Raw genomic sequence first — 13224 nt, 5'->3', positions numbered from 1 at the left:
CACTTCTTGTGCAAAGGTTTCCAAAGATATCCAGGTGTTGTTTTATTTCATTTTATTGCAATATCGGTGGCAGAAAACTTGAATACACAAATCCATTGCAACCAGGATGGCCGAGTGGTTAAGGCGTTGGACTCAAGATCCAATGAGCGTATGCTCACGTGGGTTCAAATCCTACTCCTGGTAGAGAATTGAACTGCTCTTTACTGGTATTTGGGCAGATCTCAGCAACTACTTGTCCCACACAACATAAAATTTTCCTATTGCTAAAAATTTAGCAATGCCCCAAACCATCACACCACCACCATCATGCCTGACTAATGATACAAGATTGCTATTATGCTCTTAATATTTAATTCCATAAAGATATCAAAATAGAAACCCTTAATATGGTCTTTTTTTAGTGTGTCATAGCACTTCTTGTCCAAAGGTTTCCAAAGATATCCAGGTGTTGTTTTATTTCATTTTATTGCAATATCGGTGGCAGAAAACTTGAATACACAAATCCATTGCAACCAGGATGGCCGAGTGGTTAAGGCGTTGGACTCAAGATCCAATGAGCGTATGCTCACGTGGGTTCAAATCCTACTCCTGGTAGAGAATTGAACTGCTGTTTACTGGTATTTGGGCAGATCTCAGCAACTACTTGTCCCACAGAACATAAAATTGTCCTTTTGCTAAAAATTTAGCAATGCCCCAAACCATCACACCACCACCATCATGCCTGACTAATGATACAAGATTGCTAACTTGCTCTTCACAAATCATTCCAAGAAGATATCAATATAGAAACCCTTAATATTGTCTTTTTTTAGTGTGTCATAGCACTTCTTGTCCAAAGGTTTCCAAAGATATCCAGGTGTTGTTTTATTTCATTTTATTGCAATATCGGTGGCAGAAAACTTGAATACACAAATCCATTGCAACCAGGATGGCCGAGTGGTTAAGGCGTTGGACTCAAGATCCAATGAGCGTATGCTCACGTGGGTTCAAATCCTACTCCTGGTAGAGAATTGAACTGCTCTTTACTGGTATTTGGGCAGATCTCAGCAACTACTGGTCCCACAGAACATAAAATTGTCCTTTTGCTAAAAATTTAGCAATGCCCCAAACCATCACACCACCACCATCATGCCTGACTAATGATACAAGATTGCTAACATGCTCTTAACAAATCATTCCAAGAAGAAATCAAAATAGAAACCCTTAATATGGTCTTTTTTTAGTGTGTCATAGCACTTCTTGTCCAAAGGTTTCCAAAGATATCCAGGTGTTGTTTTATTTCATTTTATTGCAATATCGGTGGCAGAAAACTTGAATACACAAATCCATTGCAACCAGGATGGCCGAGTGGTTAAGGCGTTGGACTCAAGATCCAATGAGCGTATGCTCACGTGGGTTCAAATCCTACTCCTGGTAGAGAATTGAACTGCTCTTTACTGGTATTTGGGCAGATCTCAGCAACTACTTGTCCCAAAGAACATAAAATTGTCCTTTTGCTAAAAATTTAGCAATGCCCCAAACCATCACACCACCACCATCATGCCTGACTAATGATACAAGATTGCTATTATGCTCTTAATATTTAATTCCATAAAAATATCAATATAGATACCCTAAATATGGTCTTTTTTTAGTGTGTCATATCACTTCTTGTGCAAAGGTTTCCAAAGATATCCAGGTGTTGTTTTATTTCATTTTATTGCAATATCGGTGGCAGAAAACTTGAATACACAAATCCATTGCAACCAGGATGGCCGAGTGGTTAAGGCGTTGGACTCAAGATCCAATGAGCGTATGCTCACGTGGGTTCAAATCCTACTCCTGGTAGAGAATTAAACTGCTCTTTACTGGTATTTGGGCAGATCTCAGCAACTACTGGTCCCACACAACATAAAATTGTCCTTTTGCTAAAAATTTAGCAATGCCCCAAACCATCACACCACCACCATCATGCCTGACTAATGATACAAGATTGCTATTATGCTCTTAATATTTAATTCCATAAAGATATCAATATAGATACCCTAAATATGGTCTTTTTTTAGTGTGTCATATCACTTCTTGTCCAAAGGTTTCCAAAGATATCCAGGTGTTGTTTTATTTCATTTTATTGCAATATCGGTGGCAGAAAACTTGAATACACAAATCCATTGCAACCAGGATGGCCGAGTGGTTAAGGCGTTGGACTCAAGATCCAATGAGCGTATGCTCACGTGGGTTCAAATCCTACTCCTGGTAGAGAATTGATCTGCTCTTTACTGGTATTTGGGCAGATCTCAGCAACTACTTGTCCCACAGAACATAAAATTGTCCTTTAGCTAAAAATTTAGCAATGCCCCAAACCATCACACCACCACCATCATGCCTGACTAATGATACAAGATTGCTAACATGCTCTTCACAAATCATTCCAAGAAGAAATCAAAATAGAAACCCTTAATATGGTCTTTTTTTAGTGTGTCATAGCACTTCTTGTCCAAAGGTTTCCAAAGATATCCAGGTGTTGTTTTATTTCATTTTATTGCAATATCGGTGGCAGAAAACTTGAATACACAAATCCATTGCAACCAGGATGGCCGAGTGGTTAAGGCGTTGGACTCAAGATCCAATGAGCGTATGCTCACGTGGGTTCAAATCCTACTCCTGGTAGAGAATTGATCTGCTCTTTACTGGTATTTGGGCAGATCTCAGCAACTACTGGTCCCACAGAACATAAAATTGTCCTTTTGCTAAAAATTTAGCAATGCCCCAAACCATCACACCACCACCATCATGCCTGACTAATGATACAAGATTGCTATTATGCTCTTAATATTTAATTCCATAAAGATATCAATATAGATACCCTAAATATGGTCTTTTTTTAGTGTGTCATATCACTTCTTGTGCAAAGGTTTCCAAAGATATCCAGGTGTTGTTTTATTTCATTTTATTGCAATATCGGTGGCAGAAAACTTGAATACACAAATCCATTGCAACCAGGATGGCCGAGTGGTTAAGGCTTTGGACTCAAGATCCAATGAGCGTATGCTCACGTGGGTTCAAATCCTACTCCTGGTAGAGAATTGAACTGCTGTTTACTGGTATTTGGGCAAATCTCAGCAATTACTTGTCCCACAGAACATAAAATTGTCCTTTTGCTAAAAATTTAGCAATGCCCCAAACCATCACACCACCACCATCATGCCTGAATAATGATACAAGATTGCTATTTTGCTCTTAATATTTAATTCCATAAAGATATCAAAATAGAAACCCTTAATATGGTCTTTTTTTAGTGTGTCATAGCACTTCTTGTCCAAAGGTTTCCAAAGATATCCAGGTGTTGTTTTATTTCATTTTATTGCAATATCGGCTGCAGAAAAATTGAATGCTCAAGTCCATTGCAACCAGGATGGCCGAATGGTTAAGTCGTTGGACTCAAGATCCAATGAGCGTATGCTCACGTGGGTTCAAATCCTACTCCTGGTAGAGAATTGAACTGCTGTTTACTGGTATTTGGGCAGATCTCAGCAACTACTGGTCCCACACAACATAAAATTGTCCTTTTGCTAAAAATTTAGCAATGCCCCAAACCATCACACCACCACCATCATGCCTGACTAATGATACAAGATTGCTATTATGCTCTTAATATTTAATTCCATAAAGATATCAAAATAGAAACCCTTAATATGGTCTTTTTTTAGTGTGTCATATCACTTCTTGTCCAAAGGTTTCCAAAGATATCCAGGTGTTGTTTTATTTCATTTTATTGCAATATTGGTGGCAGAAAACTTGAATACACAAATCCATTGCAACCAGGATGGCCGAGTGGTTAAGGCGTTGGACTCAAGATCCAATGAGCGTATGCTCACGTGGGTTCAAATCCTACTCCTGGTAGAGAATCGATCTGCTCTTTACTGGTATTTGGGCAGATCTCAGCAACTACTGGTCCCACAGAACATAAAATTGTCCTTTAGCTAAAAATTTAGCAATGCCCCAAACCATCACACCACCACCATCATGCCTGACTAATGATACAAGATTGCTATTATGCTCTTAATATTTAATTCCATAAAGATATCAATATAAATACCCTAAATATGGTCTTTTTTTAGTGTGTCATATCACTTCTTGTGCAAAGGTTTCCAAAGATATCCAGGTGTTGTTTTATTTCATTTTATTGCAATATCGGTGGCAGAAAACTTGAATACACAAATCCATTGCAACCAGGATGGCAGAGTGGTTAAGGCTTTGGACTCAAGATCCAATGAGCGTATGCTCACGTGGGTTCAAATCCTACTTCTGGTAGAGAATTGAACTGCTGTTTACTGGTATTTGGGCAAATCTCAGCAATTACTTGTCCCACAGAACATAAAATTGTCCTTTTGCTAAAAATTTAGCAATGCCCCAAACCATCACACCACCACCATCATGCCTGAATAATGATACAAGACTGCTATTTTGCTCTTAATATTTAATTCCATAAAGATATCAAAATAGAAACCCTTAATATGGTCTTTTTTTAGTGTGTCATAGCACTTCTTGTCCAAAGGTTTCCAAAGATATCCAGGTGTTGTTTTATTTCATTTTATCGCAATATCGGTGGCAGAAAACTTGAATACACAAATCCATTGCAACCAGCATGGCCGAGTGGTTAAGGCGTTGGACTCAAGATCCAATGAGCGTATGCTCACGTTGGTTCAAATCCTACTCCTGGTAGAGAATTGAACTGCTCTTTACTGGTATTTGGGCAGATCTCAGCAACTACTGGTCCCACACAATATAAAATTGTCCTTTTTTTTGAAAATTTAGCAATGCCCCAAACCATCACACCACAACCATCATGCCTGAATAATGATACAAGATTGCTAACATGCTCTTCACAAATCATTCCAAGAAGATATCAAAATAGAAACCCTTAATATGGTCTTTTTTTAGTGTGTCATAGCACTTCTTGTCCAAAGGTTTCCAAAGATATCCAGGTGTTTTATTTCATTTTATTGCAATATCGGCTGCAGAAAAATTGAATGCTCAATTCCATTGCAACCAGGATGGCCGAGTGGTTAAGGCGTTGGACTCAAGATCCAATGAGCGTATGCTCACGTGGGTTCAAATCCTACTCCTGGTAGAGAATTGAACTGCTCTTTACTGGTTTTTGGGCAGATCTCAGCAACTACTGGTCCCACACAACATAAAATTGTCCTATTCTTGAAAATTTAGCAATGCCCCCAAACCATCACACCACCACCATCATGCCTGACTAATGATACAAGATTGCTAACATGCTCTTAATATTTAATTCCATAAAGATATCAAAATAGAAACCCTTAATATGGTCTTTTTTTAGTGTGTCATATCACTTCTTGTCCAAAGGTTTCCAAAGATATCCAGGTGTTGTTTTATTTCATTTTATTGCAATATCGGTGGCAGAAAACTTGAATACACAAATCCATTGCAACCAGGATGGCCGAGTGGTTAAGGCGTTGGACTCAAGATCCAATGAGCGTATGCTCACGTGGGTTCCAATCCTACTCCTGGTAGAGAATTGAACTGCTCTTTACTGGTATTTGGGCAGATCTCAGCAACTACTGGTCCCACAGAACATAAAATTGACCTTTTGCTAAAAATTTAGCAATGCCCCAAACCATCACACCACCAACATCATGCCTGACTAATGATGCAAGATTGCTAACATGCTCTTAACAAATCATTCCAAGAAGAAATCAAAATAGAAACCCTTAATATGGTCTTTTTTTAGTGTGTCATAGCACTTCTTGTCCAAAGGTTTTCAAAGATATGCAGGTGTTATTTCATTGTATTGCAATAACGTTTGGAGAAAAGTTGAATATTTTAATCCATTGCAACCAGGATGGCCGAGTGGTTAAGGCGTTGGACTTAAGATCCAATGAGTGTATGCTCACGTGGGTTCAAATCCTACCCCTGGTAGAGAATTAAACTGCTGTTTACTGGTATTTGGGCAGATCTCAGCAACTACTTGTCCCACAGAACATAAAATTGTCCTTTTGCTAAAAATTTAGCAATGCCCCAAACCATCACACCACCACCATCATGCCTGACTAATGATACAAGATTGCTATTATGCTCTTAATATTTAATTCCATAAAGATATCAATATAGATACCCTAAATATGGTCTTTTTTTAGTGTGTCATAGCACTTCTTGTCAAAAGGTTTCCAAAGATATAGATGTGTCATTTCATTGTATTGTTATATCGTTTGGAGAAAGTTGAATATTTTAATCCATTGCAACCAGGATGGCCGGTTGGTTAAGGCGTTGGACTTAAGATCCAATGAGTGTATGCTCGCGTGGGTTCAAACCCCACTCCTGGTAGAGAATTTATCTTCCTGAGAGGTGTATGGTGTTCCAGCATCAATTTGTCCAATTTTTAAATAATGTTTGAGAAATGCCCCACACCATCATCAAAGTAGTTTAAATATTGCTCAAAATATCTCTTCCCATATTTAGATCAATATAGAAAGCCAAAAGACTAGTTTTTGATATGTCCAAAAGTTTCCAAAATGATCCAAGATACACATGCAAAGCTTTCACATCCATTATTGCTGATGTGGTTGAGACAAAGGACTCAAAACCCTATAAGGGTATGCTCTTATGGGTTCAAATTCCACTCCTGGTAGAAGAAAGAAATGCTCTTTACTAACATTTGGGCAGATCTCATCACCTAATTGTTGTTTTCCTTGTTCTGTTTAAGTGTTAATGCTGCCATCAAGAGTGTCAATTTGTCTATTTCTTACAAATTTAGCAATGCTCCAAACCATCACACCACCACCATCATGCCTGACTAATGATACAAGATTGCTATTATGCTCTTAATATTAAATTCCATAAAGATATCAATATAGATACCCTAAATATGGTCTTTTTTTAGTGTGTTATAGCACTTCTTGTCCAAAGGTTTCCAAAGATATCCAGGTGTTGTTTTATTTCATTTTATTGCAATATCGGTGGCAGAAAACTTGAATACACAAATCCATTGCAACCAGGATGGCCGAGTGGTTAAGGCGTTGGACTCAAGATCCAATGAGCGTATGCTCACGTTGGTTCAAATCCTACTCCTGGTAGAGAATTGAACTGCTCTTTACTGGTATTTGGGCAGATCTCAGCAACTACTGGTCCCACAGAACATAAAATTGTCCTTTTCTTGAAAATTTAGCAATGCCCCAAACCATCACACCACAACCATCATGCCTGAATAATGATACAAGATTGCTAACATGCTCTTCACAAATCATTCCAAGAAGATATCAAAATAGAAAACCTTAATATGGTCTTTTTTTAGTGTGTCATAGCACTTCTTGTCCAAAGGTTTCCAAAGATATCCAGGTGTTTTATTTCATTTTATTGCAATAACGGCTGCAGAAAAATTGAATGCTCAAGTCCATTGCAACCAGGATGGCCGAGTGGTTAAGGCGTTGGACTCAAGATCCAATGAGCCTATGCTCACGTGGGTTCAAATCCTACTCCTGGTAGAGAATTGAACTGCTCTTTACTGGTTTTTGGGCAGATCTCAGCAACTACTGGTCCCACACAACATAAAATTGTCCTATTCTTGAAAATTTAGCAATGCCCCCAAACCATCACACCACCACCATCATGCCTGACTAATGATACAAGATTGCTAACATGCTTTTCACAAATCATTCCAAGAAGATATCAATATAGAAACCCTTAATATGGTCTTTTTTTAGTGTGTCATAGCACTTCTTGTCCAAAGGTTTCCAAAGATATCCAGGTGTTGTTTTATTTCATTTTATTGCAATATCGGTGGCAGAAAACTTGAATACACAAATCCATTGCAACCAGGATGGCCGAATAGGTAAGGCGTTGGACTCAAGATCCATTGAGCGTATGCTCACGTGGGTTCAAATCCTACTCCTGGTAGAGAATTGAACTGCTCTTTACTGGTATTTGGGCAGATCTCAGCAACTACTGGTCCCACAGAACATAAAATTGACCTTTTGCTAAAAATTTAGCAATGCCCCAAACCATCACACCACCAACATCATGCCTGACTAATGATGCAAGATTGCTAACATGCTCTTAACAAATCATTCCAAGAAGAAATCAAAATAGAAACCCTTAATATGGTCTTTTTTTAGTGTGTCATAGCACTTCTTGTCCAAAGGTTTTCAAAGATATGCAGGTGTTATTTCATTGTATTGCAATAACGTTTGGAGAAAAGTTGAATATTTTAATCCATTGCAACCAGGATGGCCGAGTGGTTAAGGCGTTGGACTTAAGATCCAATGAGTGTATGCTCACGTGGGTTCAAACCCCACTCCTGGTAGAGAATTGAACTGCTCTTTACTGGTATTTGGGCAGATCTCAGCAACTACTGGTCCCACACAACATAAAATTGTCCTATTCTTGAAAATTTAGCAATGCCCCCAAACCATCACACCACCACCATCTTGCCTGACTAATGATACAAGATTGCTAACTTGCTCTTCACAAATCATTCCAAGAAGATATCAATATAGAAACCCTTAATATGGTCTTTTTTTTAGTGTGTCATATCACTTCTTGTCCAAAGGTTTCCAAAGATATCCAGGTGTTGTTTTATTTCATTTTATTGCAATATCGGTGGCAGAAAACTTGAATACACAAATCCATTGCAACCAGGATGGCCGAGTGGTTAAGGCGTTGGACTTAAGATCCAATGAGTGTATGCTCACGTGGGTTCAAACCCCACTCCTGGTAGAGAATTGAACTGCTCTTTACTGGTATTTGGGCAGATCTCAGCAACTACTGGTCCCACAGAACATAAAATTGACCTTTTGCTAAAAATTTAGCAATGCCCCAAACCATCACACCACCAACATCATGCCTGACTAATGATGCAAGATTGCTAACATGCTCTTCACAAATCATTCCAAGAAGATATCAATATAGAAACCCTTAATATCGTCTTTTTTTAGTGTGTCATAGCACTTCTTGTCCAAAGGTTTCCAAAGATATCCAGGTGTTGTTTTATTTCATTTTATTGCAATATCGGTGGCAGAAAACTTGAATACACAAATCCATTGCAACCAGGATGGCCGAGAGGTTAAGGCGTTGGACTCAAGATCCAATGAGCGTATGCTCACGTGGGTTCAAATCCTACTCCTGGTAGAGAATTGAACTGCTTTTTACTGGTATTTGGGCAGATCTCAGCAACTACTGGTCCCACAGAACATAAAATTGACCTTTTGCTAAAAATTTAGCAATGCCCCAAACCATCACACCACCAACATCATGCCTGACTAATGATGCAAGATTGCTAACAAGCTCTTAACAAATCATTCCAAGAAGAAATCAAAATAGAAACACTTAATATGGTCTTTTTTTAGTGTGTCATATCACTTCTTGTGCAAAGGTTTCCAAAGATATCCAGGTGTTGTTTTATTTCATTTTATTGCAATATCGGTGGCAGAAAACTTGAATACACAAATCCATTGCAACCAGGATGGCCGAGAGGTTAAGGCGTTGGACTCAAGATCCAATGAGCGTATGCTCACGTGGGTTCCAATCCTACTCCTGGTAGAGAATTGAACTGCTCTTTACTGGTTTTTGGGCAGATCTCAGCAACTACTGGTCCCACACAACATAAAATTGTCCTATTCTTGAAAATTTAGCAATGCCCCAAACCATCACACCACAACCATCATGCCTGAATAATGATACAAGATTGCTAACATGCTCTTCACAAATCATTCCAAGAAGATATCAAAATAGAAAACCTTAATATGGTCTTTTTTTAGTGTGTCATAGCACTTCTTGTCCAAAGGTTTCCAAAGATATCCAGGTGTTTTATTTCATTTTATTGCAATAACGGCTGCAGAAAAATTGAATGCTCAAGTCCATTGCAACCAGGATGGCCGAGTGGTTAAGGCGTTGGACTCAAGATCCAATGAGCCTATGCTCACGTGGGTTCAAATCCTACTCCTGGTAGAGAATTGAACTGCTCTTTACTGGTTTTTGGGCAGATCTCAGCAACTACTGGTCCCACACAACATAAAATTGTCCTATTCTTGAAAATTTAGCAATGCCCCCAAACCATCACACCACCACCATCATGCCTGACTAATGATACAAGATTGCTAACATGCTTTTCACAAATCATTCCAAGAAGATATCAATATAGAAACCCTTAATATGGTCTTTTTTTAGTGTGTCATAGCACTTCTTGTCCAAAGGTTTCCAAAGATATCCAGGTGTTGTTTTATTTCATTTTATTGCAATATCGGTGGCAGAAAACTTGAATACACAAATCCATTGCAACCAGGATGGCCGAATAGGTAAGGCGTTGGACTCAAGATCCATTGAGCGTATGCTCACGTGGGTTCAAATCCTACTCCTGGTAGAGAATTGAACTGCTCTTTACTGGTATTTGGGCAGATCTCAGCAACTACTGGTCCCACAGAACATAAAATTGACCTTTTGCTAAAAATTTAGCAATGCCCCAAACCATCACACCACCAACATCATGCCTGACTAATGATGCAAGATTGCTAACATGCTCTTAACAAATCATTCCAAGAAGAAATCAAAATAGAAACCCTTAATATGGTCTTTTTTTAGTGTGTCATAGCACTTCTTGTCCAAAGGTTTTCAAAGATATGCAGGTGTTATTTCATTGTATTGCAATAACGTTTGGAGAAAAGTTGAATATTTTAATCCATTGCAACCAGGATGGCCGAGTGGTTAAGGCGTTGGACTTAAGATCCAATGAGTGTATGCTCACGTGGGTTCAAACCCCACTCCTGGTAGAGAATTGAACTGCTCTTTACTGGTATTTGGGCAGATCTCAGCAACTACTGGTCCCACACAACATAAAATTGTCCTATTCTTGAAAATTTAGCAATGCCCCCAAACCATCACACCACCACCATCATGCCTGACTAATGATGCAAGATTGCTAACATGCTCTTAACAAATCATTCCAAGAAGAAAACAATATAGAAACCCTTAATATGGTCTTTTTTTAGTGTGTCATAGCACTTCTTGTCCAAAGGTTTCCAAAGATATCCAGGTGTTGTTTTATTTCATTTTATTGCAATATCGGTGGCAGAAAACTTGAATACACAAATCCATTGCAACCAGGATGGCCGAGAGGTTAAGGCGTTGGACTCAAGATCCAATGAGCGTATGCTCACGTGGGTTCAAATCCTACTCCTGGTAGAGAATTGAACTGCTCTTTACTGGTATTTGGGCAGATCACAGCAACTACTGGTCCCACAGAACATAAAATTGACCTTTTGCTAAAAATTTAGCAATGCCCCAAACCATCACACCACCAACATCATGCCTGACTAATGATGCAAGATTGCTAACATGCTCTTAACAAATCATTCCAAGAAGAAATCAAAATAGAAACCCTTAATATGGTCTTTTTTTAGTGTGTCATAGCACTTCTTGTCCAAAGGTTTTCAAATATATGCAGGTATTTCATTGTATTGCAATAACGTTTGGAGAAAAGTTGAATATTTCAATCCATTGCAACCAGGATGGCCGAGTGGTTAAGGCGTTGGACTCAAGATCCAATGAGTGTATGCTCACGTAGGTTCAAATCCTACTCCTGGTAGAGAATTGAACTGCTCTTTACTGGTATTTGGGCAGATCTCAGCAACTACTGGTCCCACACAACTTAAAATTATCCTTTTCTTGAAAATTTAGCAATGCCCCACACCATCACACCACAACCATCATGCCTGAATAATGATACAAGATTGCTAACATGCTCTTCACAAATCATTCCAAGAAGATATCAAAATAGAAACCCTTAATATGGTCTTTTTTTAGTGTGTCATAGCACTTCTTGTCCAAAGGTTTTCAAAGATATGCAGGTGTTATTTCATTGTATTGCAATAACGTTTGGAGAAAAGTTGAATATTTTAATCCATTGCAACCAGGATGGCCGAGTGGTTAAGGCGTTGGACTTAAGATCCAATGAGTGTATGCTCACGTGGGTTCAAACCTCACTCCTGGTAGAGAATTTAACTGCTCTTTACTGGTATTTGGGCATATCTCAGCAACTACTGGTCCCACACAACATAAAATTGTCCTATTCTTGAAAATTTAGCAATGCCCCCAAACCATCACACCACCACCATCATGCCTGACTAATGATACAAGATTGCTAACTTGCTCTTCACAAATCATTCCAAGAAGATATCAATATAGAAACCCTTAATATGGTCTTTTTTTAGTGTGTCATAGCACTTCTTGTCCAAAGGTTTCCAAAGATATCCAGGTGTTGTTTTATTTCATTTTATTGCAATATCGGTGGCAGAAAACTTGAATACACAAATCCATTGCAACCAGGATGGCCGAGAGGTTAAGGCGTTGGACTCAAGATCCAATGAGCGTATGCTCACGTGGGTTCAAATCCTACTCCTGGTAGAGAATTGAACTGCTCTTTACTGGTATTTGGGCAGATCTCAGCAACTACTGGTCCCACAGAACATTAAATTGAACTCTTGCTAAAAATTTAGCAATGCCCCAAACCATCACACCACCAACATCATGCCTGACTAATGATGCAAGATTGCTAACATGCTCTTAACAAATCATTCCAAGAAGAAATCAAAATAGAAACCCTTAATATGGTCTTTTTTTAGTGTGTCATAGCACTTCTTGTCCAAAGGTTTTCAAAGATATGCAGGTGTTATTTCATTGTATTGCAATAACGTTTGGAGAAAAGTAGAATATTTTAATCCATTGCAACCAGGATGGCCGAGTGGTTAAGGCGTTGGACTTAAGATCCAATGAGTGTATGCTCACGTGGGTTCAAATCCCACTCCTGGTAGAGAATTGAACTGCTCTTTACTGGTATTTAGGCAGATCTCAGCAACTACTGGTCCCACAGAACATAAAATTGACCTTTTGCTAAAAATGTAGCAATGCCCCAAACCATCACACCACCAACATCATGCCTGACTAATAATGCAAGATTGCTAACATGCTCTTAACAAATCATTCCAAGAAGAAATCAAAATAGAAACCCTTAATATGGTCTTTTTTTAGTGTGTCATAGCACTTCTTGTCCAAAGGTTTTCAAATATATGCAGGTGTTATTTCATTGTATTGCAATAACGTTTGGAGAAAAGTTGAATATTTCAATCCATTGCAACCAGGATGGCCGAGTGGTTAAGGCGTTGGACTCAAGATCCAATGAGTGTATGCTCACGTAGGTTCAAATCCTACTCCTGGTAGAGAATT

The 13224-nt window shown here is 38.7% G+C and overlaps 26 non-coding genes across 26 annotated transcripts; all 26 read left to right on the top strand.

Moving 5' to 3' along the window:
- Positions 1–100: 100 nt before the first annotated feature.
- trnal-caa lies at positions 101–183 on the top strand. The gene has a single exon. It is a non-coding gene; the product is annotated as a tRNA-Leu (tRNA).
- Positions 184–511: 328 nt separating this feature from the next.
- trnal-caa lies at positions 512–594 on the top strand. Its single transcript has one exon. It is a non-coding gene; the product is annotated as a tRNA-Leu (tRNA).
- Positions 595–922: 328 nt separating this feature from the next.
- trnal-caa lies at positions 923–1005 on the top strand. Its single transcript has one exon. It is a non-coding gene; the product is annotated as a tRNA-Leu (tRNA).
- Positions 1006–1333: 328 nt separating this feature from the next.
- trnal-caa lies at positions 1334–1416 on the top strand. The gene has a single exon. It is a non-coding gene; the product is annotated as a tRNA-Leu (tRNA).
- Positions 1417–1744: 328 nt separating this feature from the next.
- trnal-caa lies at positions 1745–1827 on the top strand. Its single transcript has one exon. It is a non-coding gene; the product is annotated as a tRNA-Leu (tRNA).
- A 328-nt stretch (positions 1828–2155) lies between these two features.
- Positions 2156–2238, top strand: trnal-caa. Its single transcript has one exon. It is a non-coding gene; the product is annotated as a tRNA-Leu (tRNA).
- A 328-nt stretch (positions 2239–2566) lies between these two features.
- On the top strand, positions 2567–2649 carry trnal-caa. The gene has a single exon. It is a non-coding gene; the product is annotated as a tRNA-Leu (tRNA).
- Positions 2650–2977: 328 nt separating this feature from the next.
- On the top strand, positions 2978–3060 carry trnal-caa. Its single transcript has one exon. It is a non-coding gene; the product is annotated as a tRNA-Leu (tRNA).
- A 739-nt stretch (positions 3061–3799) lies between these two features.
- trnal-caa lies at positions 3800–3882 on the top strand. Its single transcript has one exon. It is a non-coding gene; the product is annotated as a tRNA-Leu (tRNA).
- Positions 3883–4621: 739 nt separating this feature from the next.
- Positions 4622–4704, top strand: trnal-caa. The gene has a single exon. It is a non-coding gene; the product is annotated as a tRNA-Leu (tRNA).
- A 326-nt stretch (positions 4705–5030) lies between these two features.
- On the top strand, positions 5031–5113 carry trnal-caa. Its single transcript has one exon. It is a non-coding gene; the product is annotated as a tRNA-Leu (tRNA).
- A 735-nt stretch (positions 5114–5848) lies between these two features.
- trnal-uaa lies at positions 5849–5931 on the top strand. Its single transcript has one exon. It is a non-coding gene; the product is annotated as a tRNA-Leu (tRNA).
- Positions 5932–6253: 322 nt separating this feature from the next.
- On the top strand, positions 6254–6336 carry trnal-uaa. The gene has a single exon. It is a non-coding gene; the product is annotated as a tRNA-Leu (tRNA).
- A 666-nt stretch (positions 6337–7002) lies between these two features.
- trnal-caa lies at positions 7003–7085 on the top strand. Its single transcript has one exon. It is a non-coding gene; the product is annotated as a tRNA-Leu (tRNA).
- A 325-nt stretch (positions 7086–7410) lies between these two features.
- On the top strand, positions 7411–7493 carry trnal-caa. The gene has a single exon. It is a non-coding gene; the product is annotated as a tRNA-Leu (tRNA).
- A 735-nt stretch (positions 7494–8228) lies between these two features.
- trnal-uaa lies at positions 8229–8311 on the top strand. The gene has a single exon. It is a non-coding gene; the product is annotated as a tRNA-Leu (tRNA).
- Positions 8312–8641: 330 nt separating this feature from the next.
- Positions 8642–8724, top strand: trnal-uaa. Its single transcript has one exon. It is a non-coding gene; the product is annotated as a tRNA-Leu (tRNA).
- A 328-nt stretch (positions 8725–9052) lies between these two features.
- trnal-caa lies at positions 9053–9135 on the top strand. The gene has a single exon. It is a non-coding gene; the product is annotated as a tRNA-Leu (tRNA).
- A 736-nt stretch (positions 9136–9871) lies between these two features.
- trnal-caa lies at positions 9872–9954 on the top strand. The gene has a single exon. It is a non-coding gene; the product is annotated as a tRNA-Leu (tRNA).
- Positions 9955–10689: 735 nt separating this feature from the next.
- trnal-uaa lies at positions 10690–10772 on the top strand. Its single transcript has one exon. It is a non-coding gene; the product is annotated as a tRNA-Leu (tRNA).
- A 329-nt stretch (positions 10773–11101) lies between these two features.
- On the top strand, positions 11102–11184 carry trnal-caa. The gene has a single exon. It is a non-coding gene; the product is annotated as a tRNA-Leu (tRNA).
- A 320-nt stretch (positions 11185–11504) lies between these two features.
- trnal-caa lies at positions 11505–11587 on the top strand. Its single transcript has one exon. It is a non-coding gene; the product is annotated as a tRNA-Leu (tRNA).
- Positions 11588–11910: 323 nt separating this feature from the next.
- On the top strand, positions 11911–11993 carry trnal-uaa. Its single transcript has one exon. It is a non-coding gene; the product is annotated as a tRNA-Leu (tRNA).
- Positions 11994–12322: 329 nt separating this feature from the next.
- On the top strand, positions 12323–12405 carry trnal-caa. Its single transcript has one exon. It is a non-coding gene; the product is annotated as a tRNA-Leu (tRNA).
- A 323-nt stretch (positions 12406–12728) lies between these two features.
- Positions 12729–12811, top strand: trnal-uaa. The gene has a single exon. It is a non-coding gene; the product is annotated as a tRNA-Leu (tRNA).
- Positions 12812–13134: 323 nt separating this feature from the next.
- trnal-caa lies at positions 13135–13217 on the top strand. Its single transcript has one exon. It is a non-coding gene; the product is annotated as a tRNA-Leu (tRNA).
- The last annotated feature ends 7 nt before the right edge of the window (positions 13218–13224 follow it).

This window comes from Oryzias latipes, chromosome 10, assembly GCF_002234675.1.
Source record: "Oryzias latipes chromosome 10, ASM223467v1".
Taxonomy (NCBI): Eukaryota; Metazoa; Chordata; class Actinopteri; order Beloniformes; family Adrianichthyidae; genus Oryzias; species Oryzias latipes.
Note: the sequence above shows the minus strand (reverse complement) of the source record. Positions and strands in the feature narration are given on the sequence as shown.